The sequence below is a fragment of the Quercus lobata genome, chromosome 4, assembly GCF_001633185.2.
Source record: "Quercus lobata isolate SW786 chromosome 4, ValleyOak3.0 Primary Assembly, whole genome shotgun sequence".
NCBI lineage: Eukaryota > Viridiplantae > Streptophyta > Magnoliopsida > Fagales > Fagaceae > Quercus > Quercus lobata.
Window position 1 is genome coordinate 55,179,931 of NC_044907.1, and position 13,053 is coordinate 55,192,983.

Below are 13,053 nucleotides of genomic sequence, written 5' to 3' on the forward strand. Positions count from 1 at the left end.
ATGTCTAAACTCACACCCAATTTTACTAGTTTCAACTTGTGATTATATTTTAACACTGACAGCCAGAACTACCATGGTACTTTAGGGAAAAAAAAAATTAGGTGTACCAATTACATGGTAAGACTTAAACATGTTATGGATTTAGGTGTGTTTCTAGACTTATATTTCTTTTTTTTGGCCAAGTACATATATAATACTATAGTTAGGAGATGGGAAATTTTAATCTAGATGTCTTAGTTTAAAAAAAAAAAAAATTGTCAGTTAAGGTACAAGACTCTTGATAATATGAGGTACTGTTTATTTTTTGAGATAATTCAATAATTACAATAAAAGGAAGAGATTTCAACTGTAAACATCTTGGTTGAAAACAATAATAGGTATCAGTTGAGTTATAAATCTCTTGACAAGATGAAGTGGTGCTTCTTACTTTCAACTTATTATTACTACAATTATTTTGCATGGAAGACTAGAATCACACATTGTAATTGTGACAATTGGCAAATGTTGCGGAGGGTTGATATATTTTGATACATGACTTCTTATTTGGCACAAGAAGAGTTGGCCTTTTTTCCTTTGGTTTAATCATGCCAAGCTAGGCCACTTAGACTTGTTATTTGGCACAAAAACATGGGTAGGTACTCGTTATTTTCAAGTGATTACTACTCAACTATTTTGCAGGGGAACAAAAGAAAAAAAAAAAAAAAAAAAAAAAAAAAAAAAAAAAAAAAAAACAAACACTTCTCTTTCGATAAGGAATATAAAACACCTGGTCACAACTTATAATCATGAATTATAAGACAATATATGAAAAGCTAACAATAGGTACTATTATGAATAAAATATCTCTCCAAACTAGTTTTTAGATAAACCTTTCAAACTCCTTATATATCTTTATATTAAGTGTGAATTGTGAAAATCTAACTGTTGGATTGCATGTTCTTATTATATCTTTCATACTTACAAAATTTTAGGAACATCAAAGATAAATTGTTATGTCATCAAACAAATATTAAAATTTCAAGTTTTTATGATTTATAATTATGTATAAAATATAAGTTTGTTGATCAAATAGTAAATAAAATTTGATTTGAAAGAAATTTGATATGCATGTTGTGGGTCCGGGAAGTTTACAATCCGGCCCAAACTCTATCTAGGCCTAGGGCCCGTGCCGAGGAGGTCTTTTGCCGAGGACGAATGATCGATGGCCGGGGTGTCAAGGGGAATGACTGAGAAACTACCCTGTCCTCGGCACTCCAGAACTTCAATGGGAAGATCAACGTCTTGGTGAAGGCTACCCCCAAACAGCCCTCTGAAGGGGATGTGAGTGGAATGGGGCCCACAGGGGAGCAGGGTGTAAAATTGGATCAAGGAAAATGCGTCCCCTCCGCATTAAATGCACCTGCCAACGTCCAGATCCAGTTAATGAGAAAAGACGTTTGGATGGTGTAGCTTCGATCTTCGCAACTAGTAGAAAGTAAGAGGGGACGGTTGATGGGATGGATACAGAAATAAGCACCTACCTAACCAACAAGTGGAGGGTTAGGATCAACCAAGAAGGACTATATAATGAAAAGGTAGGTGCACCAAACAAGAGGCTGAGAAAAATGGCCAAAAACCAGAGCCTCCCAGCCCGCCTCCTGGAGAAAGACTCCTAGTGCGAAAATAACTTAGCTATGTATGAACATCACTAAAAGACTCACCGCCTGATGACTAAGGCCTAGCCTTTCAAACCCACGCTCTACAAATGATATTGTTTGGGTCTTTTTATGTGCGAACCCAACACTGTTGTGGTTCGATACGAATCGTGTCCTTACAATTGGCGCCGTCCGTGGGGAAGACTTGTGTGTTGGCATAGGCAGTGGGTCGAGAGAGTTCCTTTGCCATTTCTAACTGTTGATTATAGAGTTTTAGTGTAAAGTTCTGCTAGGGGCTATGATTCTTGACTAAGGGCTACGTTTGCTAGCGTCAGTCGCTTAGATGGCTCTAGGGGCTTGGCCGAGGATCTAATTCCCCTAAAACCAAGGTCCCACGCCAAAAACTGAGTTTTGGACAGAACCAAGGTATTGTATGGTCCTCGGACTCAAACCTATGGGGAAACCAACTACTTGGATGAGAGAAAACTGAGTTTTGGACAGAACCAAGGTATTGTATGGTCCTCGGACTCAAACCTATGGGGAAACCAACTACTTGGATGAGAAAACTGAGTTTTGGACAGAACCAAGGTATTGTATGGTCCTCGGAAACCAACTACTTGGATGAGAAAACTGAGTTTTGGACAGAACCAAGGTATTGTATGGTCCTCGGACTCAAACTACTACTGGGGAAACCAACTACTTGGATGGAGAGAAAACTGAGTTTTGGACAGAACCAAGGTATTGTATGGTCCTCGGACTCAAACCTATGGGGAAACCAACTACTTGGATGAGAAAACTGAGTTTTGGACAGAACCAAGGTATTGTATGGTCCTCGGACTCAAACCTATGGGGAAACCAACTACTTGGATGAGAAAACTGAGTTTTGGACAGAACCAAGGTATTGTATGGTCCTCGGACTCAAACCTATGGGGAAACCAACTACTTGGATGAGAAAACTGAGTTTTGGACAGAACCAAGGTATTGTATGGTCCTCGGACTCAAACCTATGAGAAAACCAACTACTTAGATGAGAAAACTGAGTTTTGGACAGAACCAAAGTATTATATGGTCCTCGGACTCAAACCTATGGGGAAACCAACTACTTGGATGAGAGAAAACTGAGTTTTGGACAGAACCAAGGTATTGTATGGTCCTCGGACTCAAACCTATGGGGAAACCAACTACTTGGATGAGAAAACTGAGTTTTGGACAGAACCAAGGTATTGTATGGTCCTCGGACTCAAACCTATGGGGAAACCAACTACTTGGATGAGAAAAACTGAGTTTTGGATAGAACCAAGGTATTGTATGGTCCTCGGACTCAAACCTATGGGGAAACCAACTACTTGGATGAGAAAAACTGAGTTTTGGACAGAACAAGGTATTGTATGGTCCTCGGACTCAAACCTATGGGGAAACCAACTACTTGGATGAGAAAACTGAGTTTTGGACAGAACCAAGGTATTGTATGGTCCTCGGACTCAAACCTATGGGAAAACCAACTACTTGGATGAGAAAACTGAGTTTTGGACAGAACCAAGGTATTGTATGGTCCTCGGACTCAAACCTATGGGAAAACCAACTACTTGGATGAGAAAACTGAGTTTTGGACAGAACCAAGGTATTGTATGGTCCTCGGACTCAAACCTATGGGGAAACCAACTGCTTGGATGAGAAAACTGAGTTTTGGACAGAATCAAGGTATTGTATGGTCCTCGGGCTCAATCCTATGGGGAAACCAACCACTTTCATGAAACCTAGGCACTAAGCAGGACGTGGCAGTTACACGTGATATCTAAAATGATGCCTATATCTTAGTTGAATGGGGGTTAGAAATGAGTCTAAAGGCTCTGCGGGTGCAAGTAAGTTAGGGTTTTGAAACATGATGTTAAATGTATTGCATGCATAAATATTCGTACATGTTAAGATGAATCAGTGTAGAATTCATAAACAAATATTACGTATCAACGAGGACAGCTAACAAGTAACCAGGAGGAAAAAGGAAAAACAAGATTTCATATATACATGTTCAAACGCTTTCAAATTATTAACAGATTAGAAAGTTTTCGAAATAAAAAGAAACAGGTTAATCGTTAAACTAAAAACAAATACAAAAGCCTAGCCAGGATTTCTACTTTTCTACTTCTGTGTCGGTCACGTCCTGAGAGGAAGGAACGGGATCAGCTTCGACGCCCTGGAGGATGGTCCCTTCTGGGGAAGGTTGAACAGGGTCAACATTGGTACTCTGGGGGACCACAACAAGGGGAATTGCCTGTGGCGGCTGGGCAAGTGTGGCTGGCTCCTCCGTACTAGACACCTGAATGCTAACCACGGGCTCAGTAACCTTTTTAGGTGCCTCAAGATCCATATGCTAGATATCACTATCACATCCTGAAGTTCTCCCTCTTTGAGCGCCTTGCCAGAAGAACCGCTGACCTGTAAGTCTTTCGACGGGGTGACCCCTTCCTCGGGTTGGTCATCCACAGCCACGGAGCTGGTGGAAGTGGCCCCGCGGATGGCCGTAGGGTAGAATATGTTCTCCGCCTTCCACAAATCAGATGAAGCATCCACCCCAGCTCATTTCAATGCCTCTTCCCAAACCTGGGAGCAATAAAACCTGCACACTCCAGGAATCTGGGCCTTAAGGGTGGCTTGGGTTTCAGCCACTCCCATATTATAACCGTCATCCTCGGCCGTTTCCTTAGCAGCCTCTGCGTCATTCCTGGCAAACTTGGCCTCCTGCTTGGCCCTTAGGGCTTCCTCACTGGCGTATTCCACCACCCCTTTGTCATGCACGGCCGCGGCCAGCTGCTTATTTAAACCCTTGATCAGGTCTTTGGCTATTCGCAACTAGTCCTCGGCTTCAAGTACGCGCTTTGTTTGGTCCTCGGCCTGTTTTTGGGCGCTAGCTAGGCCCGCCGAAACGTTATCCCTCTCACGGATAGTTATTGTTAAGTCAGCCTTGACTTTGGCAAGTTCATCCTCAGAGGCTTCGAGAGTCTTCGAGGCCGTTATGTGCCTTTTGCGTTCGTTCTCGGCCACCTTACTCCTGTTATTCACCTCTTCCTCCATCCTATAGGTTGCCTGGAGAGCCTGGCAAGGGAGATGAGCGTGTAGTTAGTGGCAAACCAATGGCAAGAGTTAATAAGGCTTTAGGTTTCAAGAAATCTTATCATGCCCAAGTACCTCTTAGTACTGAGGAAGACCTCCTGCATCTTCATTTTCCTCAGTTCATCCATTTCATTAGGGAGCAACATGGTTCTCCCTAATGCGTCTGCCACGTAGCCACCCTCGCCATCTCCAAGGTCCCTCAGGGATGCCGTTTCCAGTAGTGGACCCCCGTGAAGCATTGGGGCAGGAAGCCAGGCACTCGGTAAGGACTGGGCCTCAATCCCCTTTCCCTTGCCTTGAAAAGTTTGGACTTCAGTCTCTTTGCCCTTGCCCTGGTGTCCAATCTTCAGTTGTTTTGTGCGCGGAGCCTCATCCTTCTCCTTAGAAGGTTGGGATTTTCCCCCGTCCGTGACTTTCTTACTCTTGGGGCTCCTCTTTCTCTTTGAATCAAGCCTTCAGGTCGAGGAGGCTGAGCTGGTAGGGAGGAGGCAGGAAGTTCGGGGCGGGGGGATTGTTGTCGTGACTTGGTGGAAGATGACCTGGTCTGGATAGTAGGGGGCCGAGTTGGTGGAGGAGGAGTATCGGGTTGTGGCGTTTCCTGCGTATCCTTCCCAGGTTGGCCCTCGAGGAGTTGGAGAAGGGAGCTCAAGGGTTTTCTCTTGAGTCCCATTTCGGCTTGAGAAGAGGTGCCTATTGATGACAATTCCGCCTCGGACAAGGCTGGGTCACCTATATCACCAGAAGGATCCTCAGATTGGTAGACTAGGTCAAATACCCCAAAACCTTCCTCGGACCGATCTGGCTCGCCTTCGTCCTTTGCTACTTGATGAGACGAGGAGGGGCCCACCTGGCTCCTGGGAGATTAAAAATCCCGTTTCGACCACGGTAATTTTTGGAAGCCAAGGACGGCGGGCGCTGATCACATGCCTTGCGTCCGCAAATGACTTCTGAACAGGAGGGTACCCTAGTATTTTGTGAGCTGCTCGGACTTGACCATCTCTGTCATTCACAAAAACTGCCGTTTGTAAAACGGTCTCCAAGTCCGCCCGGTTGACTAAGTGAAAATGCCGTGTGTAGGCGTGTAGATCTACAAAAAGACAAACACGTATGCATGGTTAGTTACCAAACAACATTAGATTAGAATGGCGTAAAGGGTTATCCCCCTTCCATTCCCAGTACCCTACCTGGTTCTCCTTCTACTATGGGGCACGGATCGCCATCGTGCCATTCCCCAGAGATGATAAGGAAATCCTTGTTCAGTCCCTTGTTGGAGTCAGGGAGACACTGGATTAACTGAACCCTTTCGTCCCTCGACCTCATGTAGTAGGTTTTCCCCTTAAATTTTTGGAGGTTATAGCACCAGTTCACGTCATGGTGGGTCAGTCTTAACCCCATCTTCTCATTTAAAGCGTCCACGCAACCCAGAATTCTAAAAACGTTGCCGGCGCACTGGGTGGGGGCTAAACGGAAGTGTCTGAGGTAACCCCTCGTCATTGGCCCCATAGGAATTCTCATACCTCCCTCTACAAAGGTAAGGACGGGAATTACTTTCGCGCCCGTTTCCCTCTTATAGTGCCATTCCCCCATTTTATAGTGCTTCAGTGTTACGTTCGGGGGAATCCTATAATCAACGATGAACTTATTCATCGCCTCTTCAGTATCGACTAATTTCCTCAGTCTCAATTTAGTCATCTTTGTGATTTACTAAACAAACCCGACCCGCGACAGGAAAGGAAAGGGAGCCAAAGAGAAATAAACCCAGAAAAGAAAAAGCACGAGTTAATGGAGGTAGGGAACTTACATAAGAGAAGAATTACGCTTCGGACAGGCTTTATGTGCTTGAGATAGACTTGAATTTGGGCGGAAGTCCAGATGAACCCAGAATACACGCACTAAAACTCTTAAGTGCAGAACTGAAGAGACGGACCCATCCCCAAAAAATCTTTTATACTTTCTAGGGTAACTGTACACCTTTTCCCGCCCAAAGAGACCAGGATATCACCACCGTTCGATTTCCATCATACCGTAGAACGTGGGAAGCATAAAGCCGCCCGTATTTAATGAGGCCACGTTTCGCCTTCTAAGGGCTCTAGGAACGTGCCTTGGGCAGGTGAAAAGCCTCGGGAACTGATAGGTGACAAGCATTGGTAGATCTCTGATGTCATCAAAACCCTCCTATCCGTCCGAAGAGACGGATAGCAGGATTTTGAGGGGCTATTGTGGGTCCGGGAAGTTTACAATCCGGCCCAAACTCTATCTAGGCCCAGGGCCCGTGCCGAGGAGGTCTTTTGCCGAGGACGAATGATCGATGGCCGGGGTGTCAAGGGGAACGGCTGAGAAACTACCCTGTCCTCGGCACTCCAGAACTTCAATGGGAAGATCAACGTCTTGGTGAAGGCTACCCCCAAACAGCCCCCTGAAGGGGATGTGAGTGGAATGGGGCCCACATGGGAGCAGGGTGTAAAATTGGATCAAGGAAAATGCGTCCCCTCCGTATTAAATACACCTGCCAACGTCCAGATCCGGTTAATGAGAAAAGACGTTTGGACGGTGTAGTTTTGATCTTCGCAATTAGTAGAAAGTAAGAGGGGACGGTTGATGGAATGGATACAGAAATAAGCATCTGCCTAACCAACAAGTGGAGGGTTAGGATCAACCAAGAAGGACTATATAATGAAAAGGTAGGTGCACCAAACAAGAGACTGGGAAAAATGGCCAAAAACTAGAGCCTCCCAGCCCGCCTCCTGGAGAAAGACTCCTAGGGCGAAAATAACTTAGTTATGTATGAACATCACTAAAAGACTCACCACCTGGTGACTAAGGCCTAGCCTTTCAAACCCACGCTTTACAAATGATATTGTTTGGGCCTTTTTACGTGCGAACCCAACACTGTTGTGGTTCGATACGAATCGTGTCCTTACACATGTTATGAATATAAGAAACATAAAATTTAAAGTTTAGATTTTTTAAAATTCAAAAAAAAAAAAAAATACATGAAAAGTTTGATAAGTTTCATTGAAACTTTATTCGTATCATTATGGCTCTTAAAGAGGGCCATTTGGTATAATAGTTTAAGTAACACTTTTCTATTTTAAAATAATATTATATATATTTTTATACACTTTTTTACCTATATATACCTTCAAAAAATACAAATAAAGTCCAAGAACAACGTTAAAAAGACCCTAAAATTTTGAACACCCAACTTCCCTTTCTTTTTCTCCTCAAATTAAGCCTAGCGTATCCTACAGTGACCTCGTCCTATTGTACTGTCAATGAAAACTATATAGGCCGGCTACTCTACTCCCACTTGCTAGACAGGAAATGATTGCAAAAATCAATGTCACCCACTATTAAACAGAAATTGTAGTAGTAGAAGAGCTTTTGATTTGATCATCCTGGACCAACATCTTTATCTAAATTTTTGTCCAAATTTTAGTTGAGAGTCTAAAGACTCTTTTTTTCTTTTCTTTTTTGGGTGAACCATGAGATAACATTAAAATTAAGAATTCATAAGTCTGTTACCATGCATATTAACTTTATCAAAAATTAAAATAGTCTCCACCATAGACGGTAGGTTACAAAAAACAACAAAATAGGACAAGGACTACGCTCCTAGTTTAGCCAATGTATCAACACACTGGTTGGCTTCATGATAAGCATAGATCACGCGCTTATTTGGGAACTCCTTCAAGAGGTTCCTGCAATCAGTTAAGAGTGGCTCCATCAATAAATTTTCAAAGTCATTGTTAATAAGAATAACAACACTCAAAACATCAAGCTCAATAATTAAATGGTGGATTCCCATCTCCCTGAATAACAAGCTTTTCTATTTGATTTAACCATTTCTTCATAAGAAAAAAAATTATATTAACCATTTTTTAAATATATATATCCTCTGCCAGCCTCTCTATTTCATTTAAATAATTGTTTCTTAAAAAAAAATTATATATATATATATATATATATTTCATTTAAATAATCATTTTTCCCTTCTCAAAATCTTCCTTTTCCTTAATAATTTTAACTATAAGATCTTAATAATAATAAAGAGGTTATGTTATATGTCTAATATAGATTGTGATATAGAAATGAGGTAGATTTGTGTTCTACATATACTTTTCCCACACGGATGATTACAAAACTTTTGATTGATGTGTGTATTACCACAGAATGTTATTCCTTTAATTTCTGATTGCAGAAACCTTTTGGCAAGAACATGGACATTGTATCTATTTTGTTCGTGCATTTTAAATTAAATCATGTTAAAAATTAAATTAACTAAAGCTTAATAAAGGAATGAGTTATAGTGGAGTTTGTTAAAGAAAGAGTTAACTTGTATACAAGTTAACTTAAATAAATAAAGAGGAGTTATCTAAGCTAATAAATATTATGTAGGTTATAAGAGGTTCTTGATGATTATATATATATCTATGCTATATTTGTTGTACACATATTATTCATTTCTTGTACTAAATAGTAAATATGTATATGCTTAAAAAGATGTGGATAAGACATATGAAATTATGGACATTGTATGCACAAAGTGGATGCTAATTAACATGTAAAAAAATAATCAAGACTATTTTTCCTTATAATTATTTGAAACGTGAAACCTAGAGACAATATAGTATTTTTGTGATTTTGGCAGATTAACACTATTTAGGGATTTTTTAAAACCAAATTGCCCTCTTTTGAAATATCCAAATAGCCCTGTTTTGGAACTCCATGGCTGAGATGGCAGTGGATAATGATGAAGCCAAAAATGGTCGTCAGTTGATAACCTCATTGGAGCTTATGATGAGGTAACATTCCCTGCAAAGATGAGAGAGAAAGGCACCGGAGTGGTGTTAGCCAACAGTTCTCTAATGATTAAGTCAATAGAGTTTTCAATATCTCTCTAAGAATCATTATGTAATTGTGTATGTCTACCTTTCTCTTGGTGCTTGGTGGCTTATTTATAGCCTTAGTACAACTATTAGGAGGCTCATTCTAAGTGTAATTGATGGCAACCTCTTAATGGCTCTCTTGGCTGTCTTTTGTAATGTATACCTGAGCTTAAATGAGGCTTAATTGGCTTATGGTTGGCATTTCTGATAATTGGAGCTCGTCGATTACGAAACCATTAATGACAGCTCCATAAATGTTGTATGGTCGTCCTCTCATGGGCGACCCTGTGGATTGTGCTGTATGACAAACCTATAATTTTAGTACTCGTTAGATAAAATGGCTATTCTCACACTTTCAAAACCCTAAGTTTATGGTTGATTAGTGTTCCTTCTTTTATATATAATTTTTCATTATTTTTCCAATTCAATCTCTCAAACAATTAAAAACTCAACAGAGTCAAACGTTACATGTACATTACTAGATACATTGTGGATTGGTACCAGAATTCAAGGCCATTGGTGGCCATAAGAGATCAATGTTCCAATATTCTTGTTTGTTTGAGCTAGATCTAGACAGTGGCGGCTCCAGGAATTTTTCTTAGGGTATCTTTTAAGAAGTATAAATTATACAATCTAATAAAAAGAAAAATTCATATATTGATAACAACAACAATAAAAAAGCACAAAAATACATAAAGTTTACAACTGCTTTCTACTAGTTTTCATATTTTGAAATCGTTACATGATAGTCTCATTATCAATGCTACAAGCTACATCTCTTTCAATGTATATAACCAAACAATCATTCATCCACTGAATGTAGAACAAATTATGAAGCAAAATTTAATTTTATTAGCATAAAAAAAACTGAGGGTGTTCTCAAAATTTTTTTTTGAAGGGTAGACAAATAAAATTTTTTAAATTATTATATATAAAAAAATTCTAGTAAGGGTGGTCCTGGGACAACCTTGGCCTCAAGGTCGCGCCTCCCCTGGATCTAAATCGCAGAGATGGACTAAATTCTCCCCAAAAAAAAAAAAAAGTTTTGATGTACAACAAATTACTAACAAAGAGCCTTCCATCATTGAATGAATGAGATGTGGACCATATTATTGACAGTTAATTAATTTGGAGGACCACCCTGGTCTTAAGTTGGCGCCGCCCATGGATCTAGATCATAGAGATGGACTAAATTCTCCCCAAAAAAAAAAAAAGTTTTGATATACAACAAATTACTAACAAAGAGCCTTTCATCATTGAATGAATGATATGTGGACCATATTATTGACAGTTAATTAATTTGGAGGACCACTGTGCTCTTAAGGTGACGCTGCCCCTAGATCTAGATTACAGAGATGGACTAAATTCTCCCCAAAAAAATAAACAAAAAAGTTTTGATGCACAACAAATTACTAACAAAGAGCCTTCCATCATTGAATGAATGAGAATCGGACCATATTATTGACAGTTAATTAATTTGAAACTGATGTTTTCTAATTGACTTGTGCATGCAGGTTCTACGTTAGAGTTTAGACCCACGTGTATGGAAACATTTTCAACTATTGCTGATCACACGTTTCTGTTGAAGAGAACAAATCGGCCTTTTCAAAGTTAGCTAATGGTGATTCATGTGCACAAAAATACAAAAAAGTTATTACTATTTGTTAAAAGCAGTTAGAATTATATTAATTAGTAATTTAAAAACAATTGTTAGTTATGTTCTGATGAGAGGAATCATCAATAACATTATAGAATCCATTTTCCTCTTTCTTATGTATTGTTTATTTCTCAAAATAAAAAACCAATAACATTATAGTTTTCATTAAAAAAAATTCTAGTTAAAAAGCCATTTCTAACTGCTCAAACCTAACCTATCCGAACACCTGATTAAAAAAGAGCACGAGCAATTTCGATCAGATGGACAAATCAAAATTGAGCTTAGGCTTTAACAAATTAATATCATATTTCCAGTCGGGTCATAGATTTTTAAAAATTCATTTGAAAACTTTGACCCGGCCAAAACTAAAAATGAATATTTCTTTTTACCCATCAACTTTTCAGTGTATTATTAGGTTGTCGAAATCAGGATACTACGTAGGATCATTAGAGGTGAATGAGATCGTGAATCGTAGGATCGGACCGTGAATTATAAGATCTTACATTATTTGAGAAAAAAAAAAAAACACATTTATACGTTAAATAATCACATAAATTATAGATTCATTCATAAAAAACCAAAAATTTGCATTCATTTGATGTAATTACCATACATCACTACATCTACTTGTAAGCACCATTTAAAGAGGCCAAAAATCTCAAAACGTGGCACTCTATTGAAATGTTATTTTTTAGGGAAAATTATAACTTATACACTTGTGGTTTAGCTAAAATTTAAGTAGTCTATCTGTGGTTTGAAATTTGATACTTTACCCACCTGAGGTTAGTTCAGTTAGATTTCCTTAACCCACTTTTGTTAAAAACATGATTAAATATGTAATTTTGCTCCACTTTTATGTCTATCTCCTCCAAAAACACAAAAACATAAAAAAAAAAAAAAAAGATAAAAAAGAATCCAACGAAATACTTGTATCATGGGATTTCAAATTATAGGTGGGTAGCTTAAATTTCAGTCAAACCTCAGGTGGGTAAGTTGTAATTTTCCCTATTTTTTATTTGGGTCCAATTGATATTCTATCTCTTTACATTATAATAGCAAAACTTGGTCTATTGGGATGTTATTTTTCATTTGGGTTCAACTGAGTCTTCTGTCAAGTTAAAGAAGATAACAAGAAACCAGGATTGTTTAGGATTGTCAGAATCATATGATCCTACCGATCCTGAATGATCGCAAAAATTCTTGAAAAATCCAAATCATTTTGGACAGATGGGATCGTAAAATTATAGGATCGTAGGATTTAGACCGGAATTTTTACAAACATTAGTACATGTAACAAATGAGGCGATGGAATGTGGGTCAGAAATGGGTCGTCCTAAACAATGTTTTAACCAAAAACATCATTTCACTTCATGGTCATTCATGACATTTTAATTTTATTGCTAAGAACCAACGGACGAATCCTGGGAAGATTTCTACGCTTTCTATCTGTATGCATTGTCTTAATTAAACATTGTTTAATTGAAAATATCATTTCATTTGTACGGTCATTAATGACATATTTTATTGCTAAGAACTGGTGGACAAAATCTTTATATCCTATTTGTATACATTGTGATTGCCAATAAGTGATTGGTATGACACAGTTATGGTAAATGTCGAAAAATTCATCATAGACATAATACTATGAGGTAGTTGCTTTCAAATAAAATTATTTCCATGGACTACATAAAGTTGAAAAGATGATATAGAGGACTCATTAACCAAAGGTTTGAGTAGAGGGTAAGTAAATTGCTTACTGAGG